General features: G+C 35.4%; 1 protein-coding gene across 1 annotated transcript in view; it reads right to left on the reverse strand.

Moving 5' to 3' along the window:
- The window catches only part of Arhgap32 (Rho GTPase activating protein 32), a 288,193-nt gene that overhangs the window by 236,061 nt on the left and 39,617 nt on the right, over window positions 1-12,515 (reverse strand). The gene's annotated exons all lie outside the window — the stretch shown is intronic.

The raw sequence follows: 12,515 nt of genomic DNA on the forward strand, positions 1-12,515 counted from the left end.
TTCAACAGAATACCAGGCAGTCCTAAAAAAAGATGATAGAGGCACATTTCATACAGATTGTGAATTATGTAACATATAAAAACTTTTTATTCCAAAGTACAAAACAAAAATTAAAAGCTCATCTCTTCATTGAAATATATATAATAAGCTACCATTTCTATTTTTAAGGAGGTAAAGGAAATATATAATAATTATACACACACACTTGCCAGTGCTTAAAATATCTCTAGGTATTTTAAACAATTGAATTTCTTTTGAATTTTGAACCATTTGAATATCTCAACTCTTCAAAAATAATTTTAAATTTGAAAATAAGAGATTACAATGAAAAACATGTATTCTGAAGAGTACCAATGAGTCACAATGTGTTTTTCAAAAGAGAAACCACTAAAAGGCAGCTATTCTTACCATCTTAATTTTGTATACTCACAATCTGGATGACAAAAATACTGTCAGCAGAAAAAGAATATATTGTTCAATGGTTCTGACAAATCTTATTTGAAGCTTTTTAAGAATTTTAAGTTAGATTTCACCAAATGAGTTAACTCTCTTCACATTTAGAAGGCAATATTTCTTACCTATATATAAATTTTATCTATTTCAGCTTAAAAATACTTATTCGTATTACCGAAACCATACAACCAATCTATAGTATTCCATATCCAACTTCTGAAATCACTAGTAAAACAGTTCATATTTTTAACTGGAAAAAAATAAATCAGCCTTATTTGTTTTTTGGAGTACAGAGTCTCCACTTGCTATCTAATGAAGAACTTTGGTAGGCAGAGGGCAGGAGTGCTTGGTGTTAAATAGCCAAGTATTTATCTATCAAATCACCTGTAATTTCTACTCAAATGGAACATCTTCCTGGAGGGTCAATTTTAAACACTGTTATATTTACATAAAATGAATATATTATGATACATAAATTATATAAAAGATATGGGTATTATAAAGATAAATACAAAATTTCAAAAAAATTCAGAGCTATTTAACTCCAGGTGACTTAGGTATAGCACAGTGAAAAGTTTATAACTTGTTAGCCAACTATCAGCTGGATTTTTTTCTAGTTTTGTAAAAATGTATACAAATGAGAAAATAAGATTCTACTTACCAAGTCTTTATTCTTAACCTTAAAACCAATGCTGGTAACCAATCACCTTTATTTTTATATACACAGAAACCAAGAGAATACATTGTTTTCATACACATAAAGCATACATTCTTCAGGTGGTTTAGGGATCAAACCTAGGGCCCCATGCATGCTAAGCAAGTGCCTCTTGAGCACCTTCTCCACTGTTTTGGTTAGTTTTTTCAAGTGACTTCCTCTAAACAAACACTGACTGCTACCTTTTTGACTGCTTTCCCTGCTATTATTTTCCAGTGCTATACATTTTAGTACAGTACTATAGTTCTAATGGTACTTCTGTTGCAGCAGCTGCCATCAGTATACTGCTGTGTATAGTGCTTGAGAGAGCAAACTATCAAAAGAATTCAATATTTGCATTTACGTTTGCACAAATCCTAATGAAATTTGCAAAATTCCTGCACAGGTCATTCTGGATGATTCTAAGGCGAAATTAAAATTAACTGTTTCTCATATTATTTCCTCAATGTCTAGTGCATTTTCTCACCCACTGATTCTTCTTAACCATTTTTTTTTTAACACAGAGCAGAGAAAGGAGTAGGATATCAAGAGTCAATGGAAGTTTCTAAGTAGTTCCTTTTCTATAGGTAATGACCAGAATACTGCCATTAAGTGTTATTATATCAAATAAGTTGTAAACAACTGGGTGTTTTTTATCTGTCATTATTGCAGCATTGTTTTCATAAGACCACTATGTACATCTTATTGACTCTTAATTCATATTCAGAAGACTCAGGAGAAATAATGTTTTTTTCTTTCTTGTTGCCTCTTGGTTTATTAAAATCTGTATTTCATGCAATGAAGCTAGTTATCTCACCTGAGAGACACAACATTATAAAAACATCTAAGGAGTATAACTACACCAAAAAAAGAGAAACCAAGGAAAAAATAATAAAAACCTTAAGAAACGTAAAGATTACCTAATAAAGATATCTACTCAAAAAGTAAAAAACTCAAAAACTGTAACATGATTTCATTTCACTAAACCATATTGTGTGTTTAGCTCACACTAAGATCCATAAGATATTCAAACACAACCATAGTATAACTTTTTAAATGCAGTTACAATTCACCAGGCTTGGTGGTGCATGCCTGTAATCCCAGCAACTCAGGCACCTGAGGAAGGAGGTTTGTAAGTTTAAAGCCAGCCTCAGCATCTTAGTGAGACTCTAAACAACTTAGTGAGACCGTGTCAAAATAAAAATTAAAAAGGACTAAGGATGTAGCTCAGTGGTTAAACAACCCTGGAATCAATCCCTGGCACACACACACACACACACACAAAAAAAATGCAGTTACAGGCTGGAGTATGGTGGTAGGTTCCTGTAACTTTAGAGGCTGAGGCAGAAGGCATATAAACCTTGAGGCCAACTGGGGCAACTTAACCAGACCCTGTCTCAAAAAGCAGGTGAGAACAGGGGCTGGGGATATAGCTCAGTGGTAGAGTGCTTGCCTAACATGTATGAAGCCTAGCATGTATGGAAATTATAGAACTTCAAAAATATACAACTTAAATTTTTTTAATTTTTAAAAGCAGAATGATGTCTCATTCTCATATTAATAAGTATTGTTTTAGATGACACATTAATACAAAATTAGGTGCTTACTAAAATAAAAATGCAAAACAAATTTAGCTTTAAATAAACTTTATATAGTTAATTTCCCAAATAAGAGCAAAGAATAATAAAAAAAATCACTGAATTCCTAATCTACATGAATTATTTATAAAGAAATTACTAAGGCTGGGTACAGTGGCTTACACCTGTAATTCTGGCTACTTGGGAGGCTAAGGCAAGGAGGATCACAAGTTCAGTACCAACCCCCGCAAATTAACAAGACCATGCCTCAAATAAAATTTAAAAAGGGGTGAGGATGTACTCAGTAGTAGAGTACCTGGATAGCATGGGTGAGACCCTGTTTAATCCTCAGTACCACAAAAAAAAAAAGAAAGTAGCCAGGTTTCATGAAAACTGAATGAATTCTTAAATGTAAGCTAATATTGCTAAATGCTTTTGGAAAATTAGAATACATAACAATTATCAAACTATAAAAACACATGCACTCAGTAGTCCATGCATATAAATACTATGCCCCATTTATTATATACCAACTATATGATACATATATGTTCATAATTTAATTCACATACCAACACTGTATGGAAGCCAGGTAATATCATTCCCATTTTACTCATTAGGAAAACTGACTCAAAAAAGATTAAGTAACTTCTTTAAAAATCATGACACTATCTTTTTTTTTTTTTAAGCTGTAGGTGAACACAACATCTTTATTTCATTTTTATGTGGTGCTTGCTGAGGATTGAACCCAGTGCCCCACACATGCCAGGCAAGCACTCTACCACCACAACCCCAGCCCCATGACACTATTTTTTTAAAAAAGGAGCCAGATTCAAATGTATGTAATGACAGCAAGGAACACTGTATTTGCTATGTTTGTTATTCAACCACATTCATATAGTTCTATGACATTTGGAACTGAGATTCTGAACATGTGTGAAAACTTGGTTTATATAAAATCTGCTTAAAGACTGAAACTTCTAAATAAATATTATATGGCCTAAAAAATTGTAACTTTGAAGAAAATCATATGAGACTAAGACCACAATATTAACCAGAGGGCTACAAAACAACTGACTGCCTTTTTATATGTAGACTATATTTTAAACACACACAGTAAACAAACACAATTAAGATTTTTACATTACAAGGAAATATTATTTTTACAAATTTTAAAGCTCTAAAATATTAATATAGCTTATTAAATAGTAAAAGATGACTTTCCTACTTTCTATGTGGTCCTTCTACCTCCAACCTTTGCCCTTTAACAGAATGATATTTTTTTTCTTCTTTTTTTTAGTTGTTGATGGACTTTATTTTATTCATTTATTTATATGTAGTGCTGAGAATCGGACCCAGTGCCTCACACACGCTAGGCAAGCATTGTACCACTGAGCCACAACCCCAGCCCAGAATGATATTCTTTTATTTCACTTAGAATGATAGTTTTATAGTTAACATCTTTCTGTGTTAAGAGATCAGCAATCTACTGCATAACTTTGTTTATTCCTCATAGCAGGTCTAGAAGGTAGGTACTATCATTATTCTCATTTTGCAGATGAGTAATCTCAGGATTGGTCAGATTACCTAAATTAGCCAGGGTGAGATAGCCAGGAGGTGACCCAGGAGAAATGACTCCCAATATCATGCTCCTAACTACCATCACACCAACCACTTCTTAGTCAACCTAGGATAACCTCCCAAAAATACAAACTGGATGATATCAGCTCTGATAGAATAAAATGACTTCAAGTGCTTTCAACCACTCACAAAATAAGAGTCCAAATTCCTTAACACATTAGACATAGCATCATCTCCAATTAAACCCTCTCATCCCACATTATTACCAACATAGACTTCCAGTCATCTTCCAAATATGTTCTATGCTATTCCACCTGTGTCAACTTAAATTAATTAATTAACCCATAAAATCCTTCCTTCCATCCTTGATCTGCTGAAAACAGTCATCTCTCTAAAATCAATTCAAATGCCACTCTTTAAGAAATTTTTTCCAAATACCTATAACACTCACAATTGTTTTTTGTGGTACTAGAGATTAAACCAAGGGGCACTTTATATTCAGGAAGGGTCTTACTAAGTTGCTAAGGATCTCATGGAGTTGCCAAGTTGGTCTCAAACTTGCAATCCTCCTGCTTCAGGAGAAAGTAGGAGAGTTATTTTTTATTTGTTGTTTGTAGATATACATGATAATAGGGTATATTTTGACATACATACATGGAGTGCAACACATTCCAATTAGGATCCCATTCTTGTGGTTGTACACGATGTAGAATTACACTGGTCCTGTATTCATGTATAAGCACAGGAAAACTATATCCGGTTCATTCTACTGTCTTTCCTATTTCTATCCCCCCTCCCTTCCCTTCATTCCCCTTTGTCTAATCCAATAAACTTCTATACTTCCCCTCTCTACCCTCCCTTGTTATGGGTTAATATCCACATATCAGAAAGAACATTCAGCCTTTGGTTTGGGGGGATTGGCTTATTTCACTTAGAATTATACTCTCCGGCTCCATCCATTTACTGGCAAATGCCATTATTTCATTCTTCTTTATGGCTAACATTACATTGTGTGTTATATACCACATTTTCTTTATCTATTCATCTGTTGAAGGGCACCTAGGTTGGTTCCACAGCTTGGCAATAGTGAACTGAGCTGGTATAAATATTCATGTGGCTGGGTCACTTCAGTATTCTAAGTTTTGAGGGCATAAGCTAATGAGTGGAATAACTGGATCAAATGGTGGTTCCATTCTAGATTTTCTAAGGACTCTCCATACTACTTTCCAGAGTGGTTGCATCAATTTGCAGTCCTACCAGCAATGTATGAATGAACCACCTTTTCCCCCACATCCTCGCCAACATTTATTGTTATTTGTATTCTTGATAATTGCCATTCTGACTGGAGTGAGGTGGCATCTCTGTGTCGTTCTAATTTGCATTTCTCTAATTGCTAGAGATGTTGAACACTTTTTCATGTATTTTTTGATCATTCATATTTCTTCTGTGAAGTGCCTGTTCAATTCCTTTGCCCTATTGATTGGATTGTTTGGGGTGGGGTTTTTTGTTTTGGTGTTAAGTTTTTGGGAGTTCTTTGTATATCCTGGGGATTAATGCTCTATCTGAAGTGCAGGTGGTAAAGGTTTTCTTCCATTCTGTATGCTCTCTATTCACATTCTTGATTTTTTTCCTTTGCTTTGAAGAAACTTTAGTTTGATACCATCCCATTTATTAATTCTTGATTTTACTTTTTGACCCTAGGAGTCTAATTGAGGAAGTCCATTTCTAAGCCAACATGATGAAGAGTTGGGCCAACTTTTTCTTCTAGTAGGCACAGGGTCTCTGGTCTAATGCCTAGGTCCTTGATCCACTTTGGTTGAGTTTTGTGCAAGTTGAGACACAGGGGTTCAATTGCAATGTACTGCAGATGGATTTTCAGTTTTCCTAGCACCACTTGTTGAAGAGGCTATCTTTCCTCCTATATGTGTTTATGTTTCATTCTACTATATATGGATTTCCAGTTTTCCCAGCACCATTTGTTGAAGAAGCTATCTTTTCTCCGATGTATGTTTATGGTGCCTTTGTCTAGTATGAGACAACTGTTTTTATGTGGGTATATCTCTGTGTCTTATATTCTGTTCCACTGGTCTTCAAGTCTATTTTTGTGCCAATACCATGCCACTTTTGTTACTATAGCTCTGTAGTATAATTTAAGGTCTAGTATTGACACACAGTTATGTTTAAGATAGCTTCTTCCCCTGGAAGATCACATAGCATCTTTGTAATTTCTCAGACCACTGTAATTCTATCTTGTCTGTAAAAATTTCTTCTCTCACCTCATGAAGTCCAAGGCAGGAACCATTGTTTATAATCTCCATTTCCTACAAATTAAGTGCACATAACTTGTTTGGAGAATTAAGTCTAAGCATAAATATTAAGTTTTTAATGTCTGTATCTCACTTTCCAATTCTATTTATTAAGGATTTTATCCTGCAAACGGATTTCCCCTATTAGTGGCCAACAACAGGTAAAATTAACAGAATCAAACTCTTTCCTATTCAGAAGCGAGTATATACCAGCATCACTAGGTTTGAAATACTTGGACACTATTAAGTTCCTGAAATATCTCTTTACAGATAATATGCTTTCTATCTTTCCCTGAATGAACCTTCTTGAAAATACAGCTATGCAATTCTGTTTAAAGACAGGAGCTACAATTTGTCTAGCAATTTGTCTTTTTATAATACTAGTTTTTATTGTTAACACAGTACTAACCTTGAAACAACTAAGATTGTACTGAAAGTAGCATTTTTTAAATTTATGACAGAAGAAAAGTTCTTGACCTAATTTAAATGCTTCCTTTAATAAAGAGAAGCAAAGCAAATCCACTAGGAACCTGGAGGGCACTAATCCCTCAATGAATCCATCACTTTCCTTCCCCATTACTGACCCTCCTCTCTAATGTCTTCCCTGTGATCCCTCCAGAATTTTTACAATACAAATAATTTCCCCTAAGCTCTCAGCTTCCTTAAAGAATCCAACCCCACTCTGGCCTTACTGGTGACCAGACAGGCAAGACTCTTGGTAACTATATAGTTGTTTCGAATGACAGTGATTACTGCAGACTCTGGAGTCTGACTGCTAGAGATTCCACTTCCAATTCTAGCACTTACTAGGTATGTGAACTTGGGGCGGAAACTTTCTAGTCAAACTAACCCACATGCTGTTCCCACAAACACACCCCCAAAATTTCCTCTCTTTAAATTCCCACTGAAATGACCCTTCCATAACTGTGCTATCCTTCCTTGAGCAGGCCTATCATTTACTTTTCTATAAGTCTTCCTGGTGTCTTCCACAAATTCTCACAGTACCTAACTTACTCTTCTCATAGAACATTTGTATTACTTTATGGCATACTTACTTTCACTTGAAGTATTCTTAAGGGCCAAGACTATCCTATTTATCTCAAAATTCCTTGAAATACATGCCATAGGGCCTTAAGTGTTAAAGATTTGTGTAAATAATTAGATTAGTTGGATTTTATTCTTTCTCCCAGGTCCCAAATGCTAAAGCATGAAATTAACATTTTCTTTGATATTTACATATATGTATGTGTCTATGTATGTGTGTGTACAATAGGGGGAAGGGTTTGCTGGGGATCTAACCCAGGTTCTTGTGCTTGCTACACAAGCACTCTACCACAAAGCTACACACACCATCCTCTATTTTTGTCTTTATAAGAAACTATTATGCTCTGGATATTAGGGCTCTATCTGAAGTGTGAGGAGTAAAGATTTGTTCCCAGGGTGTAGGCTCCCTATTTACCTCTCTTATTGTTTCTTTTGCTGAGAAAAAACTTTTTAGTTTGAGTAAGTCCCATTTGTTGATTCTAGTTATTAACTCTTGTGCTATGGGTGTCCTATTGAGGAATTTGGAGCCCGACCCCACAGTATGTAGATCGTAGCCAACTTTTTCTTCTATCAGACGGCGTGTCTCTGATTTGATATCAAGCTCCTTGATCCATTTTGAATTCACTTTTGTGCATGGCGAGAGAAAGGGATTCAGTTTCATTTTGTTGCATATGGATTTCCAGTTTTCCCAGCACCATTTGTTGAAGATGCTATCCTTCCTCCATTGCATGCTTTTAGCCCCTTTATCAAATATAAGATAGCTGTAGTTTTGTGGATTGGTTTCTGTGTCCTCTATTCTGTACCATTGGTCCACCCGCCTGTTTTGGTACCAGTACCATGCTGGTTTTGTTACTATTGCTCTGTAGTATAGTTTGAAGTCTGGTATCGCTATACCGCCTGATTCACACTTCCTGCTTAGCATTGTTTTTGCTATTCTGGGTCTTTTATTTTTCCATATGAATTTCATGATTGCTTTCTCTATTTCTACAAGAAATGCCGTTGGGATTTTGATAGGCATTGCATTAAACCGATAGAGAACTTTCGGTAATATCGCCATTTTGATGATGTTAGTTCTGCCTATCCATGAACAGGGTATATTTTTCCATCTTCTAAGATCTTCTTCTATTTCTCTCTTTAGGGTTCTGTAGTTTTCATTGGATAAGTCTTTCACCTCTTTTGTTAGGTTGATTCCCAAGTATTTTTTTTTTTTGAAGATATTGTGAATGGAGTGGTTGTCCTCATTTCCATTTCAGAGGATTTGTCGCTGATATACAGGAATGCCTTTGATTTATGCGTGTTGATTTTATATCCTGCCACTTTGCTGAATTCATTTATTAGCTCTAATAGTTTCTTTGTAGACCCTTTTGGGTCTGCTAGGTATAGAATCATATCATCTGCAAATAGTGATAATTTAAGTTCTTCTTTTCCTATTTTTATGCCTTTAATTTCTTTCGTCTGTCTAATTGCTCTGGCCAGTGTTTCGAGAACTATGTTGAACAGAAGTGCAGAAAGAGGGCATCCCTGTCTTCTTCCAGATTTTAGAGGGAATGCCTTCAGTTTTTCTCCATTCAGAATGATGCTAGCCTGAGGCTTAGCATAGATTGCTTTTACAATATTGAGGTATGTTCCTGTTATCCCTAGTTTTTCTAGAGTTTTGAACATAAAGGGATGCTGTACTTTGTCGAATGCTTTTTCCGCATCTATCGAGATGATCATATGGTTCTTATTTTTAAGTCTATTGATGTGGTGAATAACATTTATTGATTTCCGTATATTGAACCAGCCTTGCATCTCAGGGATGAATCCTACTTGATCATGGTGCACAGTTTTTTTGATATGTTTTTGTATCCGATTTGCCAGAATTTTATTGAGGACTTTTGCATCTAGGTTCATTAGAGATATTGGTCTGTAGTTTTCTTTCTTTGAAGTGTCTTTGTCTGGTTTAGGTATCAGGGTGATGTTGGCCTCATAGAATGAATTTGGAAGTTCTCCCTCTTTTTCTATTTCCTGAAGTAGCTTGAAAAGTATTGGTATTAGTTCTTCTTTAAAGGTTTTGTAAAATTCTGCTGTATACCCATCTGGTCCTGGGCTTTTCTTAGTTGGTAGTCTTTTTATGGTTTCTTCTATTTCCTCAATTGATATGGGTCTGTTTAGGTTGTCTATATCCTCCTGACTCAATCTGGGCAGATCATATGACTTAAGAAATTTATCGATGCCTTCACTATCTTCTAATTTATTGGAATATAAGGATTCAAAATAGTTTTTGATTATCTTCTGTATTTCTGAAGTGTCTGTTGTGATATTGCCTTTTTCATCCCGTATGCTAGTAATTTGAGTTGTCTCTCTTCTTCTCTTCGCTAGCATTGCTAAGGGTCTGTCGATTTTGTTTATTTTTTCAAAGAACCAACTTTTAGTTTTGTCAATTTTTTCAATTGTTTCTTTTGTTTCGATTTCATTAATTTCAGCTCTGAAAAATTAGACAATAAGAGAACAAACAACCCAATCAACAAATGGGCCAAGGACCTGAACAGACACTTCTCAGAGGAGGACATACAGTCAATCAACAAGTACATGAAAAAATGCTCACTATCTCTAGCTGTCAGAGAAATGCAAATCAAAACCACCCTAAGATACCATCTCACTCCAGTAAGATTGGCAGCCATTAGGAAGTCAAACAACAACAAGTGCTGGTGAGGATGTGGGGAAAAGGGTACACTTGTACATTGCTGGTGGGACTGCACATTGGTGCAGCCAATTTGGAAAGCAGTATGGAGATTTCTTGGAAAGCTGGGAATGGAGCCACCATTTGACCCAGCTATTCCCCTTCTCGGTCTATTCCCTAAAGACCTAAAAAGAGCATGCTACAGGGACACTGCTACATCGATGTTCATAGCAGCACAATTCACAATAGCAAGACTGTGGAACCAACCTAGATGCCCTTCAATAGACGAATGGATAAAAAACAATGTGGCATTTATACACAATGGAGTATTACTCTGCATTAAAAAATGACAAAATCATAGAATTTGCAGGGAAATGGATGGCATTAGAGCAGATTATGCTAAGTGAAGCTAGCCAATCCCTAAAAAACAAATGCCAAATGTCTTCTTTGATATAAGGAGAGTAACTAAGATCAGAGTAGGGATGAAGAGCAGGAGAAGAAGATTAACATTTAACAGGGATGAGAGGTGGGAGGGAAAGGGAGAGAGAAGGGAAATTGCATGGAAATGGAAGGAGACCCTCAGGGTTATACAGTGGAGGGGGTAGAGAGAGAGGAGGGGAGGGGAGGGGAGGGGAGAGGTGGGGAGGGGGGAGGGTGGAGGATGGGAAAGGCAGCGGAGCACAACAGACACTAGTATGGCAATATGTAAATCAATGGATGTGTAACTGATGTGATTCTGCAATCTGTGTATGGGGTGAAGGTGGGAGTTCATAACCCACTTGAATCAAAGTGTGGAATATGATATGTCCAGAAATTTGTAATGTTTTGAACAACTAACAATAAAAAATTAAAAAAAAATTAAAAAATTTAAAAAAATAAAAATAAATTTAAAAAAAGAAACTATTATGCAAATCTTTTCTTTTACATGAATTAATTAAAAAGTTTGAGTCTGCAAACGGCAATTTTGTGTAAATTTTAATGACAGCATTTAAAAGGAGCATTCCTGCAGAAATCTGGGAAATCAAATGACAGGGCCGTGTAAAACTTAGTGGTTCAGAACATGGGAGACACTCCTAAGTGAATTCTTGTTCCACTGTTTACCCACATTGTGACTTTGGGCAATTTATTTAATTTCTCTAACTTTTCCACAACCTGGAATCCTGACACCTCTAAATTGTAAGGAATAAATGAAATCATGTGCACAAAAAGCATATGTCAATACCTGACACATAGCTTACATTTAATAAAGGAACTTAAGAAAAACATTTTCTTAAACATTTTAATTAAGGGATATAGGTCCATGGTAATTTACACTTCATTAAAATTTCATTAGATTTTCTTTTGCATGGAAAAGCAAGGGGAAAAAAATGACATCTCCAGAACATAGTCAATTTTGATACTGTACATGTTAAACAAATTAAATATTCTGATGAATTTAGTTAAAATAAAGCCTATGTACCAAGCTCTTACATAAAGGCCCTTCAAAGTAATTAAGCCAAAAATAATTTTGGCTTAATTACTAAATAATAAAAGAGCCAATAGCAGGAGCTGGGATTGTGGCTTAGTGGAAGAGCACTTGCCTAGCATGTTTGAGGCACTGAGTTTGATTCTGAGCAACCTCATATAAATAAATGAATAAAATAAAGGTCCATCAACATCTACAAAAAAATATGTATTTTTAAAAAAAGAGCCAGTAACCACCCCCCCAAAAAAAAAGTATGGCTTCTCCATAGTTTTAACTCAAATTTAACTCAATGAAGTCTAAATGAACTAATGCTTAAATATAATAAACCAAGAACTACCATTAAAAGCATCACATTTAGAAACAAGGTGCTAAATCTCAGTGGAGAAAAGCTAAAGGAACTATGAACATGATTACTTCCACAGATAGAAATAGGAAACAAAATGTGGCTATGTTAGATGAGATGAAACAGGCTCAGGAGACCACTGTCTCCTTTAAAAGCCTTACAGTACTACTGTTTTTTACAATTACATGTAAGATTTGGTTGACAAAAATACAAAGTAATTATAAAAGAAAGTTTACAATCACAATTGTTTCACACATAGGGCCATGATTAGGGTGAGACAAGCCAGGCGCCCCGTATGCAAAAGTAAATATTTTTTCAGTGTTGGAGATGGTACCTAGAGTCTCATGCATGCCAGGTAAGTACTCTACCACTGAGTTACATCTCCAACCC

Source organism: Marmota flaviventris, chromosome 9, assembly GCF_047511675.1.
Source record: "Marmota flaviventris isolate mMarFla1 chromosome 9, mMarFla1.hap1, whole genome shotgun sequence".
Classification (NCBI taxonomy): domain Eukaryota; kingdom Metazoa; phylum Chordata; class Mammalia; order Rodentia; family Sciuridae; genus Marmota; species Marmota flaviventris.